General features: G+C 45.4%; 1 long non-coding RNA gene across 1 annotated transcript; it reads right to left on the bottom strand.

Annotated features, from left to right (window-relative positions):
• Nucleotides 1–9,186: 9,186 nt before the first annotated feature.
• LOC135302026 (uncharacterized) lies at nucleotides 9,187–12,067 on the bottom strand. The gene is made up of 3 exons (XR_010363714.1): nucleotides 11,871–12,067; nucleotides 10,262–10,446; nucleotides 9,187–9,547 (listed from the first exon to the last, which is right to left on the bottom strand). It is a non-coding gene; the product is annotated as an uncharacterized LOC135302026 (long non-coding RNA).
• Between the last annotated feature and the right edge of the window lie 4,589 nt (nucleotides 12,068–16,656).

A 16,656-nucleotide genomic window follows, 5' to 3' on the forward strand; every position in this document is an offset into this window, starting at 1 on the left:
CTCAAATCATGGAGAGGCAAAGATCCTGTACCCTGTTAGCAGTTCCCAAGTACCCAAGTTCCTACCAGGGAGTCCAGCTAGCTGCCTTGTCCTGCTTGAGAAAGGTGTTATTGTCCTACAGCTAAAATAACATTTTATGGGCTTTGATGGTGTGCTGGGCATGGAGTTTCATGAGTCACCACACTTGCAGCATTGCCATTCCCGGGCAGGAAATAATTCGGACACTGCTTCAGGCTGTGACCAAAACACTGTTGCTCATATTTATGATGCACACAGTGTTAGTACCACAACACCAGGCATTTTTCAATGCACACAGAGTTGAGCAGAGACCAAGCTCTAAACTGATTTTTTTTAGGGTTGGCACTAGATCTAATTTGGGTCTTGCCAAGCTGTCCAAGCTCAGGATTGGCCAGTAGCTGTCTCTCATTTTGGGCCCAGGAAGGCCAGAGGTGACTGTTTGTTCTGTTTTTGCATGGCCAACCCAGCTGCTTCCTGCTCCATCCACTCACCATCAGACATTGTCAGTTTGGTTTCTGCGGGACCCACAGTGGCAGGAATTGTTCTGGAGGATCACTGGGGTGGCTGTAATGGCTGTACTGTGCCAAGATCACTGCTCCTCATTGGAACAAACCAGTGCAGAGCGGCACCAGGCAGAACATTTTTCCTACTGAGCAGGTCCTGGCCCTCAGCATGACCCATCTATCCCACTTCCAGGACCAGGGTAATGTTTCTGTGCAGCCCTGTGCCAAACAGCCCTGTCATCCTGCCCCAAGGCACCTGGTGAGCTCTGACTCAGATCAGTTTGTCTGATGCAGACGTGCTCTCAGCCAGCTACAGCCATGATACTGCCTGGAAGGGCTTTCAATGCCATCAGTCAGACAAGCAAATATGAATTTGGGTCACCTCTGCCTGTAGTATTTTTTCCTCATCCCAAATGCCCTTCTCTCCTTCTGTCAGTCCCAAGGACTCTCCCTCCTTGTTGTTTTAGCAGGACAGGGAGTGCTGGAGCTGCCAAGCTGGGTATGTACCTTGGCTGCATCCTGACCTTGTGTTGGAATAAAACTTGTTTATCCAACTTCCTGTAACACCCATGTTTCCACCAGAAAAAGCCATCCAGACATGGAAAATGGATTTACAAGTCCAAAACCCAATTTGTTTCCTGTGCAGGGTTAGTTTGCCTCATCTCTAACAGGGGTGCCTGCTAGACCACAACAGAATGACAGTAAAAGCTGTGCCCTCAGAGTGGCCAGCAAACACTACATCCAAATCAACACCGACTTGTACCAGAAATAAAGAATGAAATACTGCCAAAAGACACATTAACCTGATTCTAATTGGGAGAGTTGCAGAATGGAAAGAACTTGTGAGAAGCATTAGGAGCAAAGCAGGGCAGAAAAAAAATGCCTTCTCCAGACACATTTTGGAAAAAATTCTGCTAATAAGGAACCCATATTATTGTACAAGAAGAGAGTCTCTGTCATATTATTCCCCAGGACCTGATGTACAGAACAGCAAAGGGCCTCTTGTATAAGCAACAACTCTGCCCAGACCATTTTTAGATCATGAAGTTGTTGCTGCTTCTGAGCCTGTACTTCAAAGCAGCCAGGACAAACAAGGTTCACAAAAATGTACATGAAGAGAAGGTAAACTGCCTAGGAAGCCAAAAAATAAAGTCCAGGGAAAGGAAAATATTTTATGAGTTTTCTTGTAAAAAGAAACTTGCATGGATGGAGGAAACAATCTGGTGTTTAGCTGAAAGACAGCACCAAATAAATGAGAGAGTCCCATAAAGGCATCACCCAAAGAGAAATGACTGCAGAAGAGTGATAAATCACCTCAGAGAAATGAGCTGGGGTGCAAACAAACAGCAGTGTCACTGAAAGGAGATCAGCATTTGAGTGTGAAAGAAAGAGGCCCTGCACTCCTCAGACTTTCAGACAAGACCAGAGTGTGCAGCCAGCTCACAAGCAGAGGAGATGACTGTGCCCAGAGCCGGGGACACTCAGAGCAGGGCCCACATCCATGCAGCAACACATCCACAACACAACTGTGTTTCCATATCTGGATTTGGGTCCCATTTGATCAATGGGACCCAAAATCTGACAGTGACAACCTGGTGGGTGTGCAAAGAGGGGCCCCAGGGTATCCTTTGGGTTACACACAAAGAAAACATTGCACAAGAGCCTTCATCCAGCTACTGCTTGGAAACTACCCACAGCTGAGACCACAGCTTCTCCACCAGGACAGTCTGAGATGGCCCTCTTATAAAATATTGTCAACATGCATCCACAGTTGTTCAGATCCCCTGAGGCCTTCCACAAACACATTAAGGCTGGAAAAAGTATACAAGGTAGATCTCCAGCATCCCACCTGTACACCAATCATCTAATGCTTTTTGCCACATCCAGATAACATCTCTCCTTAACTGAGTTTTGCCAGTGTTTCCCCCTTTTTGCTGGAAAGGGGAGGAAGTCTAGCCTGTCCCCACTACGCTGAAGTTGACTTTCAGAAATATAATAGTTTTGTCTCAAATCTCCTCAATGTATTGTATCAATTCACCTCCACTGCCATAAACCGTGTGAATGGGCCTCGGTGTGTGGGAGACAGACGAATACAGAAGGAGCAATTCTCAGGCTATGAAAGGAAAAGGGTTGGAAAGCTCCCAAAAAAAGGTCTCGTGCAGGTCAGTACAGGAGGCTCAGCTCTGCACCACTGAGGGAGGAAGCAGCTTCATGTTACTGATAGGTGAGGTGTGTGAAAGAACAATAAAATGCTTCAGTTGTGGGACACTTCAGGTTACACTTGGACGTTTCATGTCACACCTAAATTAGCACACGTCAGAAGTGACATTTTCAATGGCACTAATGCCACTGAGCTGCTGCAACAAAAGCTCAGGGTTTTATTACACGGGGTTTTATGAAGCTCTCGCTTACAGAGAGGCCCCTTTACGCCTGTCTGGCACTGGAGAATGGCCTTACAGTGGGTGCAAACAACATCACATTCATCTTTGTGCCCTCCACACTGGCAGAGGGCTGCAAAGGGGCCCTGTAGCAAAAACAAGACCTCAGTCCAACCTATTGTCTTAAGGAATTATATAGCCTAAATCACCAGAGTACATATTTCTTCCATTAAAAAAATAGGTTCAGAGGATGGTTTCACAAGAAGCAAAACTTTAGTATGCATAAGCTGTAAGATGCTATGTCAGTTTTTTCATTGGGTCATCACAAAAATTTCCATCCCATTGTGCAGCTTTGCTTTGTTAGCATTTTTTTAACGTTGCTGATGAATCCATAGAGCACCTTCCAGATGTGCAGCTTGGCATTTCAGTTTAGGGGCATCAGTATAGCTGGACTCTTCCAGCTGAACTTGTTTTTCTCCAAATTCAGAAAAATAAAACATATATACACATACATAAATAAATGCAGTAGTCTTCCCTGAGTTTATGGCATTTCAGATCTAGGCTACTGCTGAAAAATCAGCCATATTCATTCACAGCCAATTCCTGCTTTCCCAGATACTCCAATAAAAGCCCAGTCTTCCACCACCAGCCCCAAACTGCACATCCTTCCAGGCAGCGCACTCTGCTTATGGGTAAGGCACACTCCTACAGGCAGAGAAAATGTTTTTAGCGTAGCTCCCCCTCCCTCCACACACTCCTGCAGCCCCAGCAATGCTGCTGCCAGACTGAGCCTTCAGATTCCTGAGGACACCAGGAGCAGGACGGGGCGCGCAGCGAGCGTGGCGCTGGCAGACCCAGCCCAGCAACCAGGCTAGCACTGACTGGGGCAGGCTGGCAGGAGCATCCTTTGCTTTACCCACAGACAGGCTGGTCACATGAGGAACAGCTGGAGTGCGCACAGAGCCTTCTTTAATTAAAGTGCTACTCGCCATTTTTCTGGCAGCGCTCCCAGAAAAGCAATAAAATGGCAGCAGAGAAAACAAATACTACATAACACACTTCCACTCTCCTTTATGTTCTCAAGACCCCCCCTTCTCCCCCTAGCCTAATCTCCTTACTTTATTTTTCTTTTTCTTTGTTTTTGGTTTTGTTTTTTTCTTTTTTAATTTTTATTTCAGTTAATAACCATTCCTCATTTGTGACAGGCTAGGAAAGGAAAAGGTCAAGAGGGAAGAAAAAAAGGGTCAGGAGAATTGAAGAAGCCATTCACTGCTGTTCACGATTAAACATGTGGAACAATGTACCTGCTTATTAGGACATCTCCTGCTCCAAGGGAACATCTGCAGAGCTCACACACCTTTTTCGGAGCCGGGAACACACACCGGCACCTCACGGGAGCATCACAGCATCCACGTGCCAGTCGTTATGGAAACATTTTCCTCTCCCTCCCCTTTCTCCCTTGGATCTACTGCTTAAACAAGCTGGGGATGTCAACACACCAATAGGCGTTGTTCTTGTCCCAAGTTAGCCAAAGTTCGTTGTGTTTCTCCAGCCTCTGGCTCCCACCAAGGAGTGGGAGCGGTGCCTGTCCTGCAGCACACGGACATTTCACAGATGGATCTGTTCCCACTGAGAAACCTGTGCAAGGACAATAATAGCCACGATGCTATTTTTGCTGTTGCTGTTGTATTATTAGGCTCTCTCCAGGGCAGGGCACGGAAAGAAAAACACAGGGACACAGAGAACAAAAATGTGAAACCAAAGACAGGTGCACGTTGCTCCCATGATAGGGGAAATGCATAATTATCTTCTGAAGGGGACCGAGGTTATCAGGGACAGAGGTGCTGAAACACAAAGGGTGTTTCACTCCAGGAAAGCAAGTTAGAGTTGAGAGAAATCAGGAACTAACCCAGTTCATGAAGTTTAACTGGAGTGCAGCAGGACATGGGGTGTGAGAGCCAATCCTCTTTGAATGCAAGGAGGGAAGCTGGACCTAAATGAAAAACCAGTCCCAAATCCTCAAACCCAAAGCCCACAATGGAGCTGGTCTGAAACAGAGAAAGTCGGAAATCTGGATTTGAGGTTTTCAGCTTGAGCCCATCTCTGTGTCTGAGATTTACAGTTTGACATGTTTATATTGAAACAAGATGGCTATAAATACAGTATATTTTTCTCCCAGTAGATTCTAAGGCGAGGAATGTTTAAAGCACTCAGCAGGGGACTAGCACAGCTCCCAGTGAATTTAATTATAAACTCTCCCTGCTTTTGCTCCAACTAGTTTAGGCTGGGAGTAGTTAGACTGCTTTTGAAAATCCCGCTTTATTTTTTAATAGCTGCAAATCATCTATATTTATATAGCTGGATGTGCACCCTAAGAACATACACAAGAACATATTTTTTATTAGCACAAATCAGAAATTTTCCAAGCAGAACTTTTTTAATTTAGAGGGTAAGGAAGAGAGGACAAAATTAATTCTGTGCATAGGGGAAAAAATAGCAATTTTGACAAAGCAAATTGTGACTAACCATGGAAATTATTTCACTTTATATCAGTTGGTCTGAATCATTACCTCTCAGAACTGGTGGCATAGCCTCAGGTGCTGTGGATGGAGGGATGGACCTATTCTCTGCCATGGGCTGGGATTTCTGGCCAAGCCACATGCCCAGTCATGCACAAGTTTCATTACTGCTTTAAAATCAGCCAGGTATCATTTCTGAATAAAACATGGCTATTAACTTATTGGGCAACACTGGCCTACTTAAGAGTTTTATCAGATCTGTCTGATGATCCATGGCAGGGACAAGAACCTCTTGCAAAATTTTATCTGTGGCCATGTAATCCTGTGTGATTATTTTTTATTCTCATTGTCTGAGCAGAATTATTTTGTCTCATAAGCACTTCAGGCATTTCACTCCGCACAGAATGAAGCAGTTTTTAAAATGGAAAAAGGTGGAATGCAAAAAACCTATTATTGATGCACAGGATGTTTAATTATAACACTTTATCTTTGGAGAGAACTATTTTTCATTAACTGAATGGGTAGTAGTATATGATGGTGATTAAGTTTAATGGAGCTGAGTCCAAGGTGGGGAAGATAAAGTTACAACTGAGAATCCACTTTAAGTGCAAAGCCAGCTTCTGTTTGGAGAAGTGTTTGTTGGAAAACTGCACTGCCTCTAACTAAATGAGGCTTAGATAGGTATAATTTTGTATGTATTAAAATTAAGATTCCTCTAGGTATAAACTATGAAAGTTTCCACACAATTACCACTCTTGAGGAGCACAGAGAGTACACAGCATAAAGAAAATGTCACTTTTTGATTTAATAAATGAGACCAAACACATGTTTTTCCATTGGGAGAGGGAAATAGAGCCATCAATGAGCCAGGTTTAACCAAAATAACGGAATTAACTTCAAAACCATTCACTCCAGTGAATTCTGCCTGTTCCAGTCTAAGGAAAATGTTTTTCTTCCTCACCCTGGTTTTCCTGACTTGGGCTGTCTCTCCTCCTGCCTCCTGTGGACCCTCCAGCCCCTAAGCCCTGGGTGGAGACTCAGGGCAGTGTATGAGCCTGGCCTTTTCACCCCCCTCTGCTCCCTGCATCTAATCCAGAGGTTTATCCCAGGCAGGATAAGTGCAAGTGGGAATTTTCTCCACCACAGGCTCATTTGGAGCCAGCCCCCTCGAGCTAGGCAGTGACCTGCCCCCATCTCTCAAGCACCACGAAACACACAGAAAAAGGCTCTAACTTCTTGATTAACCATTGTCAGCACCGGGAGCAGAATAATGCAGTGAAAAGGTGGGAAGGTAATAAACAGACACCATCTCACAGGGATGTCTTGACGAGACAAATATCAGACGCCGAACAAAATGCATCCCCTCTTAAGTGGCATTTCTATATTTAACACCATCTAAAATGTGATAATTTACACTGTCACAACATGTCTCTTAGAAACAGTCCCATTTTACTTGCAGTCAGCCAAAGTCTGGAACTCAAATTCCGACCTCCTTTCTAGTAGGAAAAAAAAAATAAAGAAGGAAAAGAAGAAAAAAAAGGAATAAAAAAATAAAAGGAAAAGCTAACATCTGGCAGAGCTGGGTATTTATTAGACTTTATAAAACTCCACGCTTCTGTTGTACATAAGACAGGCACAAAAGGGGCCCCCAAAGTGTTATTTCCCCACCAGTGTGAAACAAGTGGCTTATTCAGTAAGTTTTCAAAGAACAGAGGCAAATGGATTATCTCAAGGAGAAGTTAAACACAGAGAAATGCACTGTAGCTCACTGTTGGGTTTAGCTGCCTGCTGGATGTGGAGGAAGGGGGAAATCTATAAAATCTATCATCGTGGTGTCCAGCTGAGACTTTACACTTCTCAGGGAAATCTGAGCTGTGAAGCACCAACAGCTGCTTTTCTCCCAACTTGTGAAATCACCCACAGAACGAAAGTGTTTTCTTAAGAAATTCTCAAAACACAGCAAAGAGGAGCTCACTAAATCCTCCGGCTCCTGAGGCCGGGTCAGGATGACAAGGTTTTTCCAGCCTAGCTGTGACTGTCAGGCTCAATGAGGTGTGATTTGTGACCAGTGTAGCTGGGCTGGTGAAAGCCCCAATCCAGGGAGAATTACACAGGATTTTGCTTGTTTTCCTTCATCCAGCCCCACCAAAACACGGGTTACCTGCTCAAAGCCAAATCCCTCTCCAGGTGTGCTTGACCAGTTCCCCACTCCCAGCCTTCCCAGGGCTGATCCAAGGAAGGATTGAAAGTCCCCTTCACTTTGCACCCTGGCACAGTTCTCCTGGGATCTGCTCCAGTTGGTGTGCCCAACACCTAGATCACACACAAACCCAGTGTTTTCTTAGGGCTGTGGGGTAAAAGAAGCACCTTTACCTAAAAATGTTCAGTTGCAAAGTCCAGGCAGTGAGAGTCAGGACCCGAGAGTGACCTTGTAACAAGAGCAATAATGTTCCTACCTAATTCAAAAGCAAAAAAAAAAAAAAAAAAACTGTTCAAAATTTGGATTTGTAACTTATCTTTTGTCTTGCTGAGACTGAGATGTTTCTGGTCTCTTCGGGATGAAGGATACAAGGGAAGGCTGAGGAAGGTGGATAAAAGTGAAGGATGCAAGGGGGTTTATGAGCAGTGCCATGGGATGATCAACACACTGCTTGGTCCTGAGGCTCTTTATAGGGCACAAAAGTAAGAGACTGGTACCAGAGCAAGGCAGAGCTGCTGGAGAACGGGGCACAAAGTCCAGCCTGACCATGACACAAGTTCCCCAAACCCTGGGGTCAGCTCAGGGAGCTGAGCCCTTTCCTTGTAGAACCCAGCAACTCTGTGCACTGTCTGGATAATTAGTTTTTCTTTACACCAGAGAAATTCTGGCTGCCATTTTCCAAAACAAGCAGGTCCTTAACACAGAGATACCATCAACCAGCAAAATGAGTTTGAAGATTTCTGCTTGGCACAGCAGTGCAACAGGCTGGAGGAGGTAGACCTGATATGTGAGAAAGCAATTTTTTTTTTTTTCAAGTATACGGGGAAGCTGCTAAAAGATCCTGCTTCAGCCAACCTGAAACAGTTTGGGTTGCACTTGCTGAGTACTCTTAAATGTATAAATAGTTTCAGGGCATTTGGCACCTTTCACAGATTGAGAGACACAGCTGATGTCTCTTCTGCTGCAGCATCTCAGGCATTAATCTCAATTCAAATCTGTTGAATTCAAAGTCTTTCTCCTCAAAAATAGCCTGATCATGCAGCTACAGGGCATGTCCAGGGGTGGGCACAGCAGGGTATTCCCACACAGGGTGATCAGGGCTTCTTTCCTGGGCTTGGCACACCAGACAGAGAGATGATCTACCTCTTCACCCTTCTGCCCATTCATGCTTCACACAAATAGAAGGGATGAAAAGCAGCCCAATTCCAAGGCACCCTCGTGGAGGGCAATGCCTGAGACCCAAGCCCTCCTCCCAGGGTATGGTAAGAAAGGAGAGGGTCATGACAGGTACTGGTATCTGTTCTGAATGTCCAACCTTTCACTCTTATTTATAGGACTCAATTTTGGTCAAATAAAGCATCCATTTAACCCCGAAACACCTTTTTTTTTCTTTTACTCCGCAAATCCCAAACCAGTCAATTTGGGGCCAATCTAAGTAATTACAATAATTGCTTTAATGTTGAGCTATTCACTCAACCTACAGTAATTTATTCATTCAGCCTATTCCCCTTCACCGAGACTCCAGGTTTTATGGCACCCAGCAGGGGTGACACCCAGCCCAGAGTGCCTCTGCAGTGTCCTGCCACCCTGGGGATGGTCCCCACAGCAGGCACGGAGGGAGCACCTTTGCTCTGCATCAAGTCGTGTCAAAACTTGCAAAGAAAAAGACCAAAATAGCACTCTCAGTCCTTGCCTTGCTCTGTCTGCGGCAGAGATGTGCCAGTTACCTAATGGCATCAAATTAACAAATGAACAGGTCTGGTAGACCAATTAGCAGAGAGTGCAAGCAATTTTCAAACAGGCTGCAATTGTCAGCTAATGACCTTGGAAAAAGCTTTTATTTTTTCTGGCTCTCTCAGAAAAGTCCATATTAAAATTGTTGATAGCTGCTGAGTGTCACTTTTTGGGCTTTCATGTCATGGAAGTGAGCTGGGTAAAAAAAAAAAAAATATTAAAAAAGGGGAGGCCAAGTAGGTGTAATTCAAGCATCATCTCACTGCCTTGCCAGTCATTTAAGAGCACTGCATCTTTGCTCAGCAGGCATATCAGCTTCTCTCTGGGGCCATTAACTTCTCAACACCCAGTAATGCACCATGCATCTGCTGGAGCACCACAGGAGGAGCTGAAAGGTATCTCAGCTGCACCCTGCTCTTCCAGACATCACTGGGGCTTTCCTTAGGGACAGGCAGCTCCCTTCTTATGCTTCTCAAGGAAAAGCCTGGAACTGACTCTTTCTCTCTGCCCCTCCTATTTCTTAAATAAAATCAAGCTATTTTATTGACCCACAGAAAATTTTCCATCCCCACCCAGGAATTGACAACTTTTGTATTCCAAAGGTTGGTTACACCTCAGTGTCCCCCAGGAGAATACAGTGCTCCCAGGAGAATTCCCAGGAGAATACAAGGTGGAATCAGACAGATTTCTGCATACCATTTGGGACATGCAGATGTGTCATTTTATCTTACTTCGGCTGGCCCCTTCCCAGGAGCTGCCATCAGTCCTGGAGCAGCCCAAGAATTAACAGCCAATATCACTCGAGCCCTCGGGGCTGGAGAGGGAAGGTTTCCTCACCCAGAGGAAGCTGCTGTGGCTCTTTTGAAGCCACCTGAGTCCCAGTGGTTTGCCACACAGAAGGGAAATGACCTCATGGGGAAGCAAAATCCCAGGTGCCTAAGGCATGCAGGTTTTGGTCCTCATTCACATCCCTCCAAGGTGGCCCAGCAAAGTCTCAATAAGATGGCCAGAAACACAGAGCAAGTTTTTGGTTGTCTTGGAACTCCCCAATCCCTTCCTCAGGCAACTGCATTCCATGACTCCCAGAGAGATGCCTCTAAAAAGGAGAGTGCAGAGAGGGAACAAAACAGCCCAGGAGAGCAGAACCACTGCTGGCTATTTTTCTTGATTTTGCCTGTGATTTTGATACATTGCTTTGCAACACACCCATGATATTTCGGGTGCTCCCCTCTCTCTCACCCAACTTTGCCACACCTGGGAAGGTCACGCTGGAGTCTCTGGTGGTGATCCCCCAAGGGCTTCCTTGTGCTGCCATTTCCACAAAACTCCCAAGATCTGAGTGTCTTTGAGACCTCCATGCCTCTGTCAGCTGCAGTTGGAATCAACTGAGAGGCTCACCCTTATTAAAGGTCAAGAAGATAGACTGTAGGTGGATAACTCCTGCAATTGTGTGTGCCTTGTTCCCTTAGGAAAGCAGGTTAAAGATGGAGTGGAAGGGATTAAATTCTCTGAAAATGCTTCAGAACGTGCTTTTCTGAGAAATATACTGCATATCCACAACTCCTCACAGAAAAGAGCAAGATGAAAAGATTTTAATGGTAATTTGCCTCAGAGGAACAAATTGTGAATTACTTCTGGCTCAGATGCTCCTGAGTAAGGGATCAGACTAAAATGAGCCTGACAAAGCCTTTGTAATTTCTCCTTACTATGAGGTAGTAATAGCATCATCTGTCCTGCAGCATCAGGGTCACAGATGATTGTGTAAATCAATAAAGTAGACAAGCATCTTTCATCTGAATCAGCTACTCTGTGTGCTCTGTTTATTTGGTACCACTGTGACTCAGAAAGCTTAATTCCTATTCTGTTATTAGACCTGGCCCAAGACCTCAGCACGCTCCTGTGCCTCAGTTTCCCTCCTACAAAATGGAGGTGTTGGCATCAACACAGTTTCAGAAAGGTCTTGAAAACAGACACTGATATTAAAAGGTGACCATGACAAACCTCTTGCTGTCACATAGCCTTCAGTGCTCCACAATTTGCTACTGCAAAGAAAGAATAGCAATTCAGTACATCTCCACATACAGGTGTTGACAGGCTGTCCTTTAGGCACCCTGGGCACTTCCAGAAGCAAGAAGAGATCAAAATAAGAGCAAAAATGGGCTGCTAGCCCTCCTTTAACACTCCTGTCTTGCAGTTGGAGCCTCGGAGGTGCCTGATGCCCCGGGCTTGCTTCCCTCATTCCCAGCCTGCCTTAATCCCTCCCTGGGGGTGTTGGGATGGATCCAGCTTGGCTTTGGTCTGCCCCTCTTCTCATATCGAGGAGTTATCAGGGTAGCTATGAAATTTCCACAGGCATGGCCCAGGCGTTGCCAGTCCTGGCTCACAGCCCGGGAACCAACACCAAAACTTCATGGAGACCCTCCCAGACTGGTTTTCTCTGGTCTGTTTTGGGCCAGGGGTTTTCACCCGGGCTCCATCCCACATCACATCTGATAAGCTAAAGGGCCGAATCACTCACCTAAATGAGAAGCGGGAGCCAAGGAGTTCCAAGTGAGAGAGAGGACGTTTTCTGCTGAGATAGGAAGTGAGATGATGAGCTGATAAGTAGCAGAGATTTTGCACGGCTATGAATGCGATGTGTTTATATGGCCTTACACCATAAGGATGAGCTAATAAACAAGATGTGCTTATGTGGCTATCTCTCACGTCCAGGTGGGGATAAGCACATTGTAATGGCATAACTCTACATCCCTTATAACCAGATTAAAAGGTACTGCTTCTTTTAGCAACACACTGCACTCTTTCTGGACATAAATTTACTTTCTATTTACTATTTATTTATAATTTACTTGGTATTTATTTGACATTCATCATGTGTCTGTGACAACAATTACATTTCATTCACTTCTCTCTGTTTGTACCCCTATTGCAGACTTATTCACACCTTTTAGGATTCAAACATGCCCTGCTCCCGCTGCTTGAAGTATTTCACCTGCACACCTCGCCAAAAACGCTGGGTTCAGAGCACTGCCAGACTGGATTCACCACACCAGAGAAACGAATACCCTGATTTAAGGTCACCACTTTGCAATCACACTTAACACAAGCCAGGTCAAATTAAACAAACAAACAAAAGGCGTGTTCCAGAATGAACCACAATGTTTCAAAAGTCCATAGAAACATCCCACACCACAAAAAATAAAAATAAAAATAAAAATAAAAATAAAAATAAAAATAAAAATAAAAATAAATTTTTATATATATATGTCATTTCCTATAGTGACAGGATGCAAACTGAGAATGAGAAGTGCATTCACACAACGAGGGTGAGGGGAATAATCAAGAATTGGTGCAGCCTGTTGCTGCCCCTCCTTAAAATCAAGCTGCCCCACCAAGAGGAGGCAATTCCGGCGATTCTCCCGCGGGGCTGGGAGAGCTCTCCTCTCTTTGGAAATGCAAATACGCGGTTGGGTGGCCAGGTGCAGCCATCTCCTGTGCTTGGAAGCCTTTGGCAGGTGATTTCAGCCCTGAAGCAGAAGCTGCTCGGTCCCACCGGGAAGCTTTTCCCATCCTTTGTCCCAGGAACACCAAACTCGGGCTCAGCCCTTTCCCCGGGCATGCACATATGCTAATGCTCCCAAATTCTTCCCCTCCGAGCTGGACCCAAAAGGAATCTGTCCCTTTTGGATGCAAATGGCCCTTGGAGGGGGAGTGGGCTGATACCCCCATTCTTATCTGGGACAAATTCTGCTCTGTTGGAGATGAATCGCTGCTGCTGGGAATCGTGTTGCAGGTATGAACACCTGCAGGAGGTGCCCGCCTGTATTTTCTTTTGAAGTCTATCTCAAACAGCATTTGTCATTCATTTACAGTGAAAAAACTTTTTTTTTTTTTTTTAATTGAAGTCGACTTGAAATTTCCTGCAAATCGTGGTTTTATTCCTCCTGGGACAAGAAGGGGATCTGCAAAGGGAATGAAGGGGAATTTGCAAAAAAAATGTGCTCATTTTCAACTTTCTTGCCTCAAAATCTCAAAACTCCTGGCTCGTTCTCCTTAGGTGTAACTCTGAAATAGGAGTTCTGTTTTAGAATACAATAACAGTAAGTTTTGTTTACTTTTAAGAGCATTAGCCAGGGGTTAAAATGACAAAAAGATCCCTTAAGCAACAGCTTTCAAATTTCCTTTTTTTGCAAAGAAGTATAACTAACCGACCCATTTCAGATGGTGGAATATTATAAACGATGGGGGGAAACTTAGGTATGTACATGAAAGCAGTGAGTTGCCCCAAGGACACCTCTGCAAAAGCCCTTCTTTTATACTGCCTTTGGCAGGGGGAGAAAATGTTTAAACACATTAACCAAGTTAAATAGGCAAAAGGAAGGGAAGTTATTTCCTTTAGAAACTATAATGCACTGTAAATCAAAGAAACTTTCTGCAAAATGTAGTAGACATGAGATAACAGATAAAAGACAAAGCAAAAGAAACTCAACTAATTGCTATAGAAAACAAAAAAAAAAAAAAGTGTGTTCAAACTGTTATGTTAGATCCCTGTTCCCCGAGAGCACGATTTTCCTTCAAAAAGAGAAAAGAAAGAGGCATGTAGATCTGGTTTCTGTCTGCCTCAGTTCATCCAATGTGTGCCAAAAGATAACCAAGAGAGTTTGTTCTATGCTGTCATCCATCTTTAGCATCTCGGCTAGCCAAGGGGATGCTGAGGATGTCAGGGAAAAGAGCAGCCCTGCTGGCCCACCTTTGATCTTTCATATGTGAGTTACACAAATAAAACACTGCACATTAAAACCGGTTTGGTCTTTACTGTGAAGGAGAGGCAATGCTGAAGCACAGAGATGGCTGGAAGGAGAGAGGGTGCTGGGTCAGAGTGTTATGAATAGAAAGTTGTAATTTTTTTTAAGTTTCAGAGTTAAAAAAAACCAAGCCAGACCGAGTCAGACTTCTTTAGGTTCCCTGCGAAGAAAAGCCCTTAATCACTCGTTGATGGTGGGTGATTAACTGATTGTTTCCCTGATGCTGGCTGCATGCCAAGAAGATACCAAGGGAAACCCTCCAGGGTAAAGAGACAACCCTCCAGTGACACCAGAGACAACATGCAAATGAGAAACGCAGTGCACCCTGGATTGTTACAGTTTTACAGTTTTTATAAGAAAAACCCCTAAAATCACGAGCCATAAGTGACTTAAAGTGACGTCTAAGGATGGGAGCGTTGTCCCGTACCTGCTTAAACCTTTTTATTTCTCACTCTAACTTGAAAAGAAACTGATTAAAGAGACCCCCCGGGTTTCTAAACCAACAAACCAAGGACTCAACGACTCTCCCGTGAGGACAGAGTCCCCAGTTCTGTCTGCAGACCAGCGGACAAAACTGCATCGTCCTCCTGCTTCGTGCCACGCCTGGGAGCAGCGGCGGCGAGGGCGCAACCCGTCGATTTCTTCCCACCTGAGCTGATTCTTCTTAATAAAGGCATTAAAAAAGGAGAAAGATCTCCTGCCCATTTATTTCAGCTTGGGGGCTCGTCCGGGATAGCCACGCCTGAAGAGGACACCAGGACTGGGACGGCCGCCCACCCTGGACCTGCAGGACAGCTGGCTATCAGGACCAGAGAAGATCGGCTTGGGACAGTGACACGGAGCAGCGTCGGATAGGTGAGAATATCTGGCGGCGGGAGAGGGAGGCGAGCGAGTGTGTGTGCGTGAGACGAGGGCCGGCAGCTCGGCCCCTCGAAGCGAGTGAGGACCCCTCAGTACCGCGGTTCCGCACCCCCGCGAGGGGGCCGGCCGGGAACAGGGGGAAGCGAGTGGAACTGGTGATTGAGGCGCCTCCAGAGGGGTAAAGAGGACCCCCCTCCGGGCGTGCGGAGGAAATAGTTGTGTGAGTGGCACGCACCCCACAGGAACCCCCTCCGGGCGTGCGGAGGAAATAGCTGTGTGAGTGGCACGCACCCCAAAGGCCCTGATACAGGTCCTAACGAAAGAAGTTAGGGTATCAGGCAGTTTGGCCCATACAAAGGGCGCCTCAGAAGCCAGGGTTTCGAGGTTTGACTGTTTGAGCCTTGGCAAGGGAAGGCCAAGGTCTCTCTAAGTCCTGACGAAGGAGGTCAGGCGAACCTCAGAGGTCAAGACCTCGAGGATGTTTTTTTGTATTTTGGTTGTTTGTTGAGTCTTGACAAGAAAGCCAAGGTCTTAACAAAGTCCTGACGAAAAGGGTCAGTGAAATTGGGAGTTTTGGCAGGAGGTCGAGACTTCTTAAATAAGATATATTTCCTTTAGAGAAAAAGACATCTTGTGATTTGGCAGAAAATAATGGGAGGGTGCGGTAGTAAGAAAAGTGGCCAAAGATTAAAGAATATACCTCCCCACAGTCCCCTAGGTGAACTATTAGAGAAATGGGACTTTATAGAAAGTACAGAAGGATTAGATAAAGTTAAGATGGTACATTACTGTTCAGAAGTGTGGCCAGAATTAGAAGTGCAAGGAGGATGGCCATGGTGTGGGACGAAAGACAAGTGGATGTGTCAACAGCTGAGTAATTATCTGACAGCTAGAGAAAATACTGATGCTGAGGAACTATTGTATATAACTTGTTGGTTGAATGCTATAAAGAATGAAGGAGTGCAAATTTGTAAAGTGCAGAGCAAGAAAGAAGGGAATGAAAGAAGAGATGCTAGAATTAAGGAAATTGGTAAAAGGTGGGACCCCCTAGACTATTTGCCTCCTGATGCCCCTCCACCTTATAACCCTCTCCTTCGAGCACCTCAAATAGCAGATCCAGTTCTTCTCCCGGCTGCCATGGGGGCCATTCCCTCACCACCCCCTTCGACTCCTTCAGCTGCTTCTGCACCACCACTAATACCTACTACACCTGCTGCATGCTCCACCCCTTCTCCAGCTCCACCTAACCTGCACCCAAGCTCTTCTCCCCCTCCTATGGCAGTCCCTCCACCTCCTCCTAACTGTGACATAAATACCTCCTTATCTAATAACCCCTTATCACCAGGTATAACCGTTGACTTACAGCAGGTCCAAGTTAATGATATTACCCCTCAAGTGAACAATCTTGTGTCTGAAGATGGGCCATACTGTAGTACCCGATCCAGGACCTCCAAGGCAGAGAGACTTTTTCCCCTTAGAGAAGTTCCTATGGGAGGAGTAGCAGGAGGTGTTGGGTTTGTAAATGCTCCTCTAACTGCTTCTGAGGTGAGAGGATTCAAGAAGGAGTTAGGGAATTTAGTTGAAGACCCTGTGGGCATTGCTAACCAAGTGGATCAGTTTTTAGGTCCAAATTTCTAC

This window comes from Passer domesticus, chromosome 6, assembly GCF_036417665.1.
Source record: "Passer domesticus isolate bPasDom1 chromosome 6, bPasDom1.hap1, whole genome shotgun sequence".
Classification (NCBI taxonomy): domain Eukaryota; kingdom Metazoa; phylum Chordata; class Aves; order Passeriformes; family Passeridae; genus Passer; species Passer domesticus.